We start from the raw sequence: 11,913 nt of genomic DNA, 5'->3' as shown, positions 1-11,913 counted from the left end.
ATGTCACTGGGAATAATGCTGTGAAATTGAGTATGTGCCCATGTGATCAAGGCATAAAGCAATAAATAGCATATGAGAAGGAAGAATTAATGTGGTAAGGAGTATCTTCCACAATAAACTGCTGTACTGGAAGCTGCCTGGTTTACTTAAACAAGTAGGCCTTTTTAAACCTGTAGTGTTTTTGGTAAGCATGGAGTCTTTACGTTGTTAATAAGGTCAGGACTGCAGATTTTGTACTTGTTTGCCCATTAAGAGGCACCATCTCGGTATAAACCAGCCAGTGTAAATCAAAGAATATTCCTAAATCAGGGAATCAAGATTAACTTGAATGTGTATTAAATGTGAGAATTTCATGGGGCTGGAATACTATGTTCAACAGGTGTGTGAATAAAGTCTATTATGAACCAATACTATGGTGGATGTTAGGTTGGTGTCAGTAACTTTTAATACCTGTTAACAGAATGCTTGCTGCCTACAAAGAAGTCAGAGTAGGCTTGTAGCAACCAAGTAATCAGAATGGTTTGGGTTGGAAGGAACCTTTAAGATCATCTAGATCCAACCCCCTGCTATAGGCAGGGATAGTAAACATCCAAGGTTAGCCACCTGCTTATAATAGATGTCACAATTGCTTTCTGATGTGTTAACTCAGTTGGTTAGCTGTAGGTCTGTTTTCATTTCTTGCTTGTTAAATTCTCTGGATTTTTGAAACCTTTTGAGCTAGGGAGAGTACTTAGCTCTTGCAGCAGTTAAGCTGGAGAGTTGGGAGGTACTCAGCATCCCACAGAGTAAGGATTCAAGTAGGTATATTTTTCCTGCTAATTCCTCCTACTCTACAGGGCCTGAGTTTGTAGATATTCAGCTATAGTGCTTTGCTAGAAAGTTAATAGTTAAACCACTTCATTTTTTCTCCTATGATTTAAGCATTTGGGACAAGAGAGTTGTGAGAGGAAGAAGAGAAATGGTTTCAGACTAAAAAAGAGGAGACTTAGGTTGGATGTAAGGAAGAAGCTTTTTATAGTGAGGGTGGTGAGGCACCAGAGTTAGTTGACTGGAGAGGTGGTGTACACCCCATCCCTGGAGACATTCAAGGTCAGGCTGGACAGGGCTCTGAGCAACCTCATCTGGTTGTGGGTGCCCCTGTTCACTGCTGGGGAGTTGCAATAGGTGACCTTTAGTCCCTAGATGAAGTCCCTTACATCTCAGACAATTCTGTCATCTGGGAGGTTGAATCATTTTTAACAGACTAGATCACTTACCAAATCCAGTCTATCTTAAGGTCCTTTGTTATGAATAATCATTTTCTTATTCAAGCTCTACTGGGATAGAAACAACAGTATTCACGGAACAAACTAAAGGAACGTGGAACTTAGTCCCTTGTTGTTTTGTTCTGTGGGAGAAATAAATGCAAATTGGACCCAAATGATTTGTCAAGCTACAGCTAATTGCTGGGTAAATCTATTTCAGGGGTGATAATAGCTATCTGAAAGGATACTTTAAATAAATGGAGCTGAAAAAAAAGCTTAAGTGGCTGATAGGCCCTGCTTTATTTATTTTTGAAGCTAATTTGAAGGCCACTAAGACCCTTGGTTCAGCAGTTACTTCTGCTTAGGCAGAATCTTGCACACAGCTGAGAGCAGAGTGCAGGTGAGGAAAGACTGTGCTGCTATTCAGGCCTTATGAGGCTGAGTGGATTGCTAGATCATCTGATTACCTGCTGGTAAATGCATACCCCAGGTCTGCATCTGTTCTTCACTAATGTCACACCTTTAAATGTGCTTCATGTAAAGTCAATTGTGATAAAGAAACATGCTTGGGTGATTTTAGTTGTTATCTTCATTAAAATTATGGTTTGCAGTCTTGGTTTGGTGTTCCTTTTCTCCCTAGGTGTACTATCTCTTACAGTATCACAGAATGGCCAGGGTTGGAAGAGACCTCAAGGATCATGAATCTCCAACCCACCGTGCCACGGGCAGGGCCACTAACCTCCTCATTTAATATTAGACCAGGCTGCCCAGGGCCCCATCCACTCTAGCCTTGAGCACCTCTAGGGACGGGGCGTCCAAAAGTTGGTGTTCTTACTGCTGGTCTTTCTGATAATGAATTTTTACTAATGTAAAAATGTTATTAAATTGTGGTAATAACTGCTGGAGTGTAACTGCTGGGCCTTATCTGAGGGTAGGTTGCTGCCATCTGTTCACAATGTTCTGAATCCTGGATTGTTCTGTCCTAGTGCTCTCTGGACAGCTAGAGGTGGGAACTGGAGGCTCTTGGTAGCTTTGTCTGTGGCATCCTGAGGGTGATAAAGCTTCTGTTAAAGATATTTCACCCCCAACTAAATAATAAGAAAATCATAATATTTAGTTCAGAGTTTTATTTACAGTATTATTTATTTAAAGTACTTGGTTTTAGCTGCATTTCTAATAGTGAGGCATTACTGAGAACATGGTTATGACTTGCACAAGAATGATGTGAAACTTCTTAAAATTATAGTCTTAATGTGGCCCTGATTGTTACAGTCTTTAAGTCATACTTGAAACATTTACTTAGGGTTTTTTTCTAAAGAAAAATAGTTCAAGGATAACTGGGTATAACAAAGAAATGTTGCCAGCACTCTTCCCTAAAGCATCACTCATTAATTTCTCAATGTGAGTTTTTACCATTTTATTTCTCTCTACCTGTGCATGTTGGCAATATGAGATGCATCTCACAAGTTGGGAAGAATTCATAATGGAGGCATCACTGCTGCAAAATCATTATACAAGTAAAACATTTATGCATTTTGTGTCACGAGAATCCTATTTTTAATTTATACTGCTGAATTAGTTTTCTCTTGGCAGTGCACTGTGTAGCTTCAGGGTGCAATGGAAAAATAAAATGTGAAGCTGGGAAAGCACTGTATTCCCCACTAGTTCCAGATGCCCCAAAACAATAGATAGAAATCCTGCTTAGTTGAACTTGAGAGGCTTCCACAATTTCAGAAGGACAAATCTTGAGATAAATAGGAGATCAAAGCTGCCTTTCTACTTTCAGTTACCAGCATCCTAGGAAAAAAGGAATCCTCTTGTTTTGACTAATTCAGGAAATCTGCAGCTTCTATGATGTTATACCATAAACTACAGTCACGGTGTTAGCTTGCCTTGGAATTGTGAAAAACAAGCTGTTTCAGTGGTCTTTTTATGTTTTAGAAAAAAACAAAAAACAAAAAAACTTGGAATTAGATGGGTATTGAATAACCTACTCTATTTTGCTACAACCCAGAGGAGGAGCACACTTCTACAACTTTTTCTTTCAGAACATCAGAGACAGTGAACACACGCATTAAAAAGAAAAAAACAAAACAAACACTTAAAGAAATAGCAATTTTGTAAGTCTATCTCAATGAAAGCTTAACTTGTCATTTAATTAAATCTAACAGTATGTAGCGAAACTTCCTGTTAAATAGTTTTCACAGCGTCTCAAAAGCACATTCTGAATTTCTTACCTGTTCCAGTTCCTAAACTGAGGACCCAACTTGTAGCTGACTTTATGACATCTACTGACATTAACTTACGAAGTCAGTCAGAAAAAACTTTCATCCCAAAATGCATCAAAATTATAGTATAATTTTCACCAAAGAAAGTTAGAATAAGCTTTTCCTTGTTTTCTTTTCTTGGGAGTGAAAGTGTCATCACAACTTACAACATCAAACTCCCCTACCCTCTGACCCTGAAGATCATTTATGATGCTGTAGTTAAAGGATGATTTAAAGCATTCCTAAAGCTGTTCTGTCAGCATCAGTGATCTGCAAAGACATGAGGCATAGTAGGAGCTTAGTGCCATCTCCCATTTTTCCTTCCTGTTCCTCTACCCCAGATCAAAATTTAGCTAATAAACCCCAGATCCTTCATTTCTGGATCTCCTCACAGAAAGTTGTGTATTTTAGAGCCTGCAAATTCAGCACAGACTCCCTTCTATTTAGCCTGAGAATTTCCCATTTAAAAAATTCTTCATTGAGCCAAGAATACCAGCAATACAGAAAATTCTGCACCAAGGCATAGATTCCAACAAAAATCCTCAGAAGTACAGAGGGTCAGAGAATCCTCTGTGTTTGAGCGGGAGTGCAAGCAATTGCATAGGGAATTTCTCCTTTTCTTAAAAGGCTTGTTTTTCTGACATCCTCAAATTAGGTTAGGGAGAAGAAAGCTTTGATGTGAATTCAACTTATAACACTAGGGATGGCCTGCTGTCTCTATGAGTAGAAAGACAGATAACTTTGTTAACAGGAGGTTTCACGCTCATTGAGTATAGAGCCCGATGGCACTGGAAAGTTGATACACAGGGCATTGTTTAGAAAAGATCAATTTTCAAATAAAAGAAAACTCTACCTTAGTAAACATCCCAAAAAAAGTCTCCTGTGACAAACACTGTCAGAAGCTCAGCTTCAAGAATGTTGTGAATTGGGATATTGCAAGTATTACAAATCATAATTACCACTATCACTGTCAAATAAGCATGTGTTTCTTGTGGCAGCTTAAATCAGCAATACAAATGATGTGCTCATCTTCCTTCTGTTCCATCTTTTGTTTATCATGGGGTCTGAAAGTCGCTACCACTGAACTCATCTAACACTGATCTATTAGTGAGAATTTATGATTTTCCAGTAATCTTCAGACTGGCTATAAGGAAGAAGTTTTTTACTATAAAGGTAGTGAAGCACTGTTTCTGGCTGTCCAGAAAAGCGGTGCATGCTGCATCACTGGAGACATTCAAGGTCAGGCTGAATGGGGCTCTAAGCACCCTAATCTGGCTGTAGGTGTCTGTTCATTGCAGGGGAGTTGGACTAGATGGCCTTTAAGGGTCCCTTCCAACTCAAACAATTCTATGATGTGGTTCTATTATATCATTTACAGACAGACTTGACTCTACATCTAGCAGATTGCTATGTAAGGTTTACTCTGAATCACCTCTTTGTATCTGCAAATGCATCGCATCACTAGAAGTAGATACTGAACAGCAGTAAGAGAACTAGTGTCTCTGAGATACTAAAAGGGAGTGATAAAATGGTGCTGCACAAAAAAATCCAAACTGAAGAAACTCTTGGGTCAGTAATAAAATATTAAGAAAAAATTAAAAGAAATGGAGAGAAAATGTGTGACGAGTTTTATGTGAGAGAAACATGGAAGGGGAGAGATGATCAAGAATAGGGCTCTGCTATCTCCTCAAAGAGTATTTGTTGTCTGCTGCATTTGGGAAGGCATACAACTCCATATCAAAGAAAACATGAATGCTCATTGCCACGAAGGCTGAAGGATTCCCCCTTTTACCTCACTGGAGTGCACAGTTGGGAAGGATTCAGAATTCCTCCAATACATTTCACATGTTTTATATCATATACCCTTTTCTTCATTTGCCTAACAATGTATAAGGGTTTGAAGTTGGGAGATGCTTAATTACTTTGAAACCCCACTCACTGAATGTATGTTCTGACTTGTGTATACCCACTGTCTGGAATGTAATTTTAGGTATACAGTGCTTTGCATAATTTCATCTGTAAACAGCTGCAGAAGCTCCTGCTTTACATAAACAAGTGCTCATCATAGTCTCAGAAAGTCATGGGTCTGTTTTGTAAACAAACAAACAAAAAATGCCTGTGCATAATGCAGTATTTGGAAACAAACTTGGACATTACTCACCCTTCAGAACCTCATCTGAGTTTTGTTATCTTACACAGAAGAAGCTGACATGCCTCTCCACTAGATGTCAAGAGCTCTTAATGAAGGAAGGACTGAAAAAAGATTCAAATTCACCTTATTTCAACTGAAACAATTTACTGCCTTTCCAATAATGACTTTTTCAAACTATGGTATGTGAAAGAAGTAATATTTGGTAGATACAGAGATACTTAGTCTTCTAGAAGGAAAAATGGTGTATCTCAATAGCCCTACTCATTTTTAGTATCTTTCTTGCATAAGTCTCAGTGGAAATGTATCTTTGTAATAATGTCTGTGTATATCTGCAGGTAAAAGTCCCAGTGTCTTTGGTTATTTTCCCCCATTTCTGTGTATGTAGCTGTAACTAGACCATGGCCAGCCCCACAGAGGCAATAATGAAACAAGAATCCTTATTGCTGTGTTTCTTCTGAGGAGGGACAAAACAGAACAGATTTTTTTTTCTTTACTGACGAGAGCTCCTACTTGGTTTCTACTCAGGTTACTTGTGTTTATTTTCTCTACCAAACTGTCTTTCAGCATATAACTTGAACACCGAGAGTCTTCACCAATGGGGGGGGGAGGGGGGACAACAAAACAACTTGAGCTCAATAAAAATTGCTTTTTTTTCCCTGTAAGTGGTTCACCAATGCATACATGTGAGAATTCTTTGTTCTACTTTTATTTTCAGTATTTCCCTTTGTATAGGTTTGTGTGCAGGGATGTGTGGATCTACCGAAGAGTAGAATTAGGGGCCTTTTACATGTTTAACAGGTGCACTGTGGCTCCTTGTGATGATAGTAAAAATGTACTCAAAGGCATTGACAGGTTCTCACTTTATCTTCCACTGGTTTAGTTGCTGCTTGAGAAACTACATGCTAATCTTGTGCTGTCTTGGAAGTATACACAAGTATTGTGTCCCAGATTTTGAACCTGAAATGATTTTTTTCAATATACTAATAGAAAATGAGTATTTTTTTTAATGTACAAAACAGTAATAAACTCTGTAAACTTAGTATGTTGTGTATAGTAGGAGGAATCTTTCAGCTGAGATGATCACAAACTTGTTAAGGCTGTCTGAACTGACTTCATTTAGGATTTCATTTAAGGTGGGATTTTGGAGGAAAGAGAAGGTTTCCTCAGGCTGATGTGAAAATGTGGCCATACCAAACCATCCCACTGCAGTGTTTCCATTCATGCCCTGATCATAGAAAGCAGATGGATTGCGTTTCCCCCTCCTCTTAACCAAGCCCAGCTGAAGTCAGAGGGGTTCCACACCTAAATGGATTTATAGGCAGTTCACAGTTGCTTCCCCACATTAATGTTTTCTGAGCTGCAGTGTCAAACTTAAAAGGTCAGCATTGGGGAATTTATGATTCACTTTGTTTTACTTTTGTTCAGGTTTTCTTTATTTCTGCTGCTTGAGAAAACAGGAGCCAAATATGTTTTCCTCTTTCCTCTGTGTTTGATAAACGTTTAAAGGGTTGTTAGTACTCAGGCAACATCCCCAGTTCTGCAGTGGCTGTCTTTGCTCCTTTGATCTTAAACAGCTATGGTGGTGGCTCAACTTAGCTTTTGAGAACATAGAATCACAAAAACATAAGTTTGTAACCTCCGTAAGCTAGGACATGTCAAAATCAAAATGGAGGGCAGCTTTTTGGTCTACAGGAGATGCAGATAGGTACATCAAATGGAGAAAAATGAAATGCTTTTTTTTGTTTTTGTTATTATTATCACTGTTCCAGTTAGGAGCAATTGATGTGACAGTTTTAAGGAGCTTATTGAGGGTAAGGACTTGAAAACTACTGAAATTATTTAGCATATGCCCAGTGCCTGTCTTCACTTTATAAAGCAGACTTTGCCTTCAGTAGGTTATTTTCAGGTATGAGGTACCTCTTGTAGAAAGCTCTAGGCTGCATCTATTCCTGGAATCATTCGGCCAGACTTGGCAAATACAAACAGGGATGTTAATGCTGTCACCACAGCATCTGCATAACCGTAGTTAACAGATTTCATTTTGCTGGACAGGTTAGGTCAGTCCAGAGCAGTGTTTCTCATCCAAATTGTTACACTGTCCCTCACTAAAGGAGAGCTGCCTCTTTCTCTGTGAGTGATGTTGTTCAGTTCTGTCAGATCTATTTACTTGTGAAGGAGAAGCAGAAGTGCCAAGAGAGGCACATCCTCATTACTGGAATTTTTCAATAGAATAACATACATTTTGTTAACACTTCTGATGTCCTCTTATGATGCTTATGACTTATCTCATTTTTACTTCTAGAATTGTATAGAGAAGTGTTGAGTCTGTTAATGACACAGTAGGTGTCAGAGTTCTGTTAAGGGCCATAAACTCTGAATTTTACTTGAAAAGCACACTGTTTCCTTACTTACTGGTGAAAATCTTGCTAATTATTACCCAATGCTCTTGTTGTTACCACACTTTTCCCAGTGTTTTTTCATTTCAGTTTTAATGCTGTATGGGGGCAATTATCATTTGTCTTTTAGCCACAGTGCTGCTTGACCTATATTGTTCTGATTAGTGAGCTGTGAGTAGAGTAGGAATACATTACAATCTCCTTCTGGAGGTGATTTAGATCTGTGCTGAGCCCCTCACTACCTTGGATTGCAAAATGGTCTTGTTTTCTTTGCTAAATGATATGAATGAAGTATCCTTTAGATGATTCTTGCTGATGATACCTTGCTGAGTATTTCCAGTTGCCAAAGTTTGTTTTCTTAATGAGTTTCATGCAATACTTGCTTGTTTCCCTCCATGCATATATGTGGTCACTGGAGAGTATACGTTCAGTTTCTTTTGTACTCAGTGCGCTCTATCAGCTGTGGAAGAAAGCGTCCAGGATGAATGAGGACAAACAGTTGTGACTTTGTCATGGCAAGAGCCAAGTAGTACAACCACTAGAAGAGAAGAAGATTTCAATTTTATTCTCTTCAGAAGGTTTGGACTACACTGTTAGACACCAAACCGTTCATCCTTTCCTCTCATGTCAGCAGAGATAAATGCTGCCTGTTTAAGGGTGTCTAGATTGTATATATTGTTTCTGGGCAATCTCATTGTGTCTTAAGATGAGCTAATGGGACAGAGGACCCAGTGCAAAGGAGAGCAGATGGCTAGTGTGAAGAAGGTTGTGTAAGTGTTATAAGTAGATTTGTTTAGTTCAGCAGCCTGCTAAGCGCACTGGTCATTTTCCCATAGACTTCTCTGCTATGAAACTTCATCTCAAAGAGAGGTTGAGGCTACTGTATAAAATAAATGAGAGATTTGCTTTCCTATTCACCTTAGAAATCTTCCTTATGGTCCTGAATTGTCTGCTTTCTGGATCCTGGACTAATTTTCAGCTATTGGTTGTGATCTATAAAACTAAATGACCAGAGTTCTGCTTTGCTGAGATATTAACTCATGAGAATCAGAGTAAATTGTGTTTACACCCAACTGCTTAGAGCGGTTATCAAGTGTTGTTTTTTTTGTTTTTTTTTTTTTTTTTAATATGTATTGGCAGACCCTGTAAAGCTTTTAAATAGAGGCATAGATGAAAGCTTTGCTTTTTCTTGATTATTTTCTTTGGATTGGTTAGAGGTAGCACAAAGATTTCCTTGGGTCTATGAATTCAATATAGGTTGATGATGAGTAGTGTAAGGGAAGAGCTATGAACAGCCAGTCTCCTTTAGGACCGTTGGCCATTGCATCTTCTTCCTCTTGTTGTGTGTGTGTGTTGTTTTTGTTTTTTTTTCCTTAATAGACCAAGGTTGTTATATTTAAGGACAACCTTTTCATCCTTGCCTATAGGAGCTGAATGCTACTTCAGCACCAATTTGAGGTTTGGGGTCCAGAAATTTTGCCAAGTCAGTTTTTATGTATGGGAACTGCTGAGTCACAGCCTGAACCTCTGATTGATCACCTGAGGTGAGCCATGAGTCAGCCAGAGGAGCACAGGTGAAGGCAATTCACCTGTGCTGCTGGAAGGAGTGGAGCCAGGCTCCAGCCCTCCTAGACCTATTTAAGAGCTGGCTACCAGTGGGGAAGGATCTCTTCTGGAGATCTGCTCTGCTGGTGTTTTGTGAGCGAGCCCAGGATAGGGGTAAGCTTTCTATTTATTCTCTTTTGTTATTGTAGTCTGCTTTGCCTAACTCTCTTGTTTATTTTGTGATTATAACATCCTAAAATTCTTTGATTATACAGTTTTTATATTTTATATATATGTGTTATATATAATATATATATTTTATATATAATATGTATTATATATAATATATATTTTATATATATTATATTTATGAGAGCATATATATAGATGCTTAAGTTATTTTTTGATAGAGTTTTCGAGTAGGTTTTCTTATTTGTTTAGTGTGGCACCAAGGATGTTCAACAGCATGATGCTTCAAGGTTAAAGCTGCTGTTTAGCCTAGCAGGGAGAGAGAGAGGATCATGGCTTTTGATTCTGAGCTGCAGAATGTTGCTTTGCTCCTTTTCACAGCACCAACTAAAGAGTCAAAAAATAATCCTATTAGATGGCCTTAGTAATGCCAGAGCTTAGGACAAATTAAAACAAAACAAATAGCAGTGCTGTGGTTCTATGGAAGAAAAAGAATAGGGGTAAAACTTATGTGTACATATGAATAAATTTATATAAATAATACAAAAAATATTTTGTTGAATTAGGCTTGTTTGTTGTCAAATACAGACAAAACACACCTTAGACATTGTGTATTTGAGAACCTACTTTCAATTTCACTGATTACAGAACTTCATGATCCAAAAGCCATTTAAACAAGAAGCAAAAAAAAAAAAAAATCACTGTCTATAAAGAGAAATTTAGTTCACCTACAGCTGAAGCTGTTTCTCTGAATTTCATTTCAGACAAAAGGAAGCAATCAGGTTGCACTCTCATGGAGCAATTGGTTACAGCTGTACAGCTTTAGTAGTAGGAAGAAGTGTTTCCTTCCAAATATGGGGCTTCCTTCTCTGAAAATAAAACTATGTGGAGAGAATTTGCCCTTAAAAATAGCTTTTGTTATTTTAGCATAAGTTTTTGTGTTGACACTGCTTTTATTTCAGAGAAGTATTTAAAGTTTATATAGCTAAAGATTATACAAAGGATTCCAACAGCATTTTCTACTGACCTAAATACGTTCCGTTATATTGTATTTAACTCAAGCCAGTGAGACTTCTTTCTGCAAACAGTCTTTGTATAATCACGGAACAAGAACAGTCATTAATAAATATCCAGGCAAGTTGCAATATCTTTTAGAAGTCTTTTATTTCTGAAGTGAGTGAAGATTAGATTACTGGTTTATCCAGAAATAGAAAAAGCATTTGAAGAGAGAAATAAATGAAGAAAATATGCAGAAGCCTGAGTTCTGCCTCTAGAAAACGCAGTACCATCTTAAGCACCTCTGCAAATGTCTGCAATATTATTCTGGCACCCTTGTAATTAATGGAAATGATGCATAGATTATAAGCAAATGAGGAGGGGGAGCAAAACAACAGACACATCTCTTCAAGTAAAACCTCTGGAAGTTTCTTGATTTTTTTTTTTTTTTTTTTTTTTTCCTCCATGAAGTCCGTGTTAAACAAAACCAAAACTTGTTACTATTATGTGTGGTAACTATAACGTTCACTGTGAATGTTCTGGAGTAACAGTGTGATTAATGCTGAATTCCCAAACACTTAGTAATTTCTTAAATAATTTGAGTATTTTCAAAATCTGGCTTCCACCTTCCTTCCTTCAGCTGGGAAAAACAGTGACAGTGTGTATGACTTTTCACCCAGAATTATAGTTGTCCGCAGTTTAAGAACCACAGCTACCTACTTCTCTTTTTTTTCCTCAGATAACTTTAACTTGAATAAGTTACTTTAAGTATTCTCACATTTAAATTTCCATTGACAACAATTGAATATAAGTTATGGGGGCCTAAAAATGAAGGTCTAATCAAAAAGCAGTACTACTTTGTAATGCAAATTATTTCCCTTTCCTCTCCATATACATGTATGTGTACACATGTGCGTATGTATGTGTCGTTCATGTATCATATTGAATATGTGGTAGCCTTTTGAGTTCTGGGCACTCCAGAGTGAGGGCATGACACATTGATGGGCCCCGTGGAGGGCCGCCAAGCTGATCAGGGATGGTGTATAGTGTACAGAGTATAGTTTCTTCAGCCTGGAGAAGGGAAAGCTACAAAGGGACCTTACTGCTCTCACAAACCACCTTGT

The 11,913-nt window shown here is 38.0% G+C and overlaps 1 long non-coding RNA gene across 1 annotated transcript in view; it reads left to right on the top strand.

Annotated features, from left to right (window-relative positions):
- LOC122189738 overlaps nt 1-11,913 on the top strand; it is a 32,918-nt gene that overhangs the window by 684 nt on the left and 20,321 nt on the right. The gene's annotated exons all lie outside the window — the stretch shown is intronic.

This window comes from Lagopus leucura, unplaced genomic scaffold (genome assembly GCF_019238085.1).
Source record: "Lagopus leucura isolate 7727_CA_CO unplaced genomic scaffold, USGS_WTPT01 Super-Scaffold_100157, whole genome shotgun sequence".
In the NCBI taxonomy this organism is placed as follows: domain Eukaryota; kingdom Metazoa; phylum Chordata; class Aves; order Galliformes; family Phasianidae; genus Lagopus; species Lagopus leucura.
This window is presented reverse-complemented; position numbering and strand designations above follow the sequence as displayed.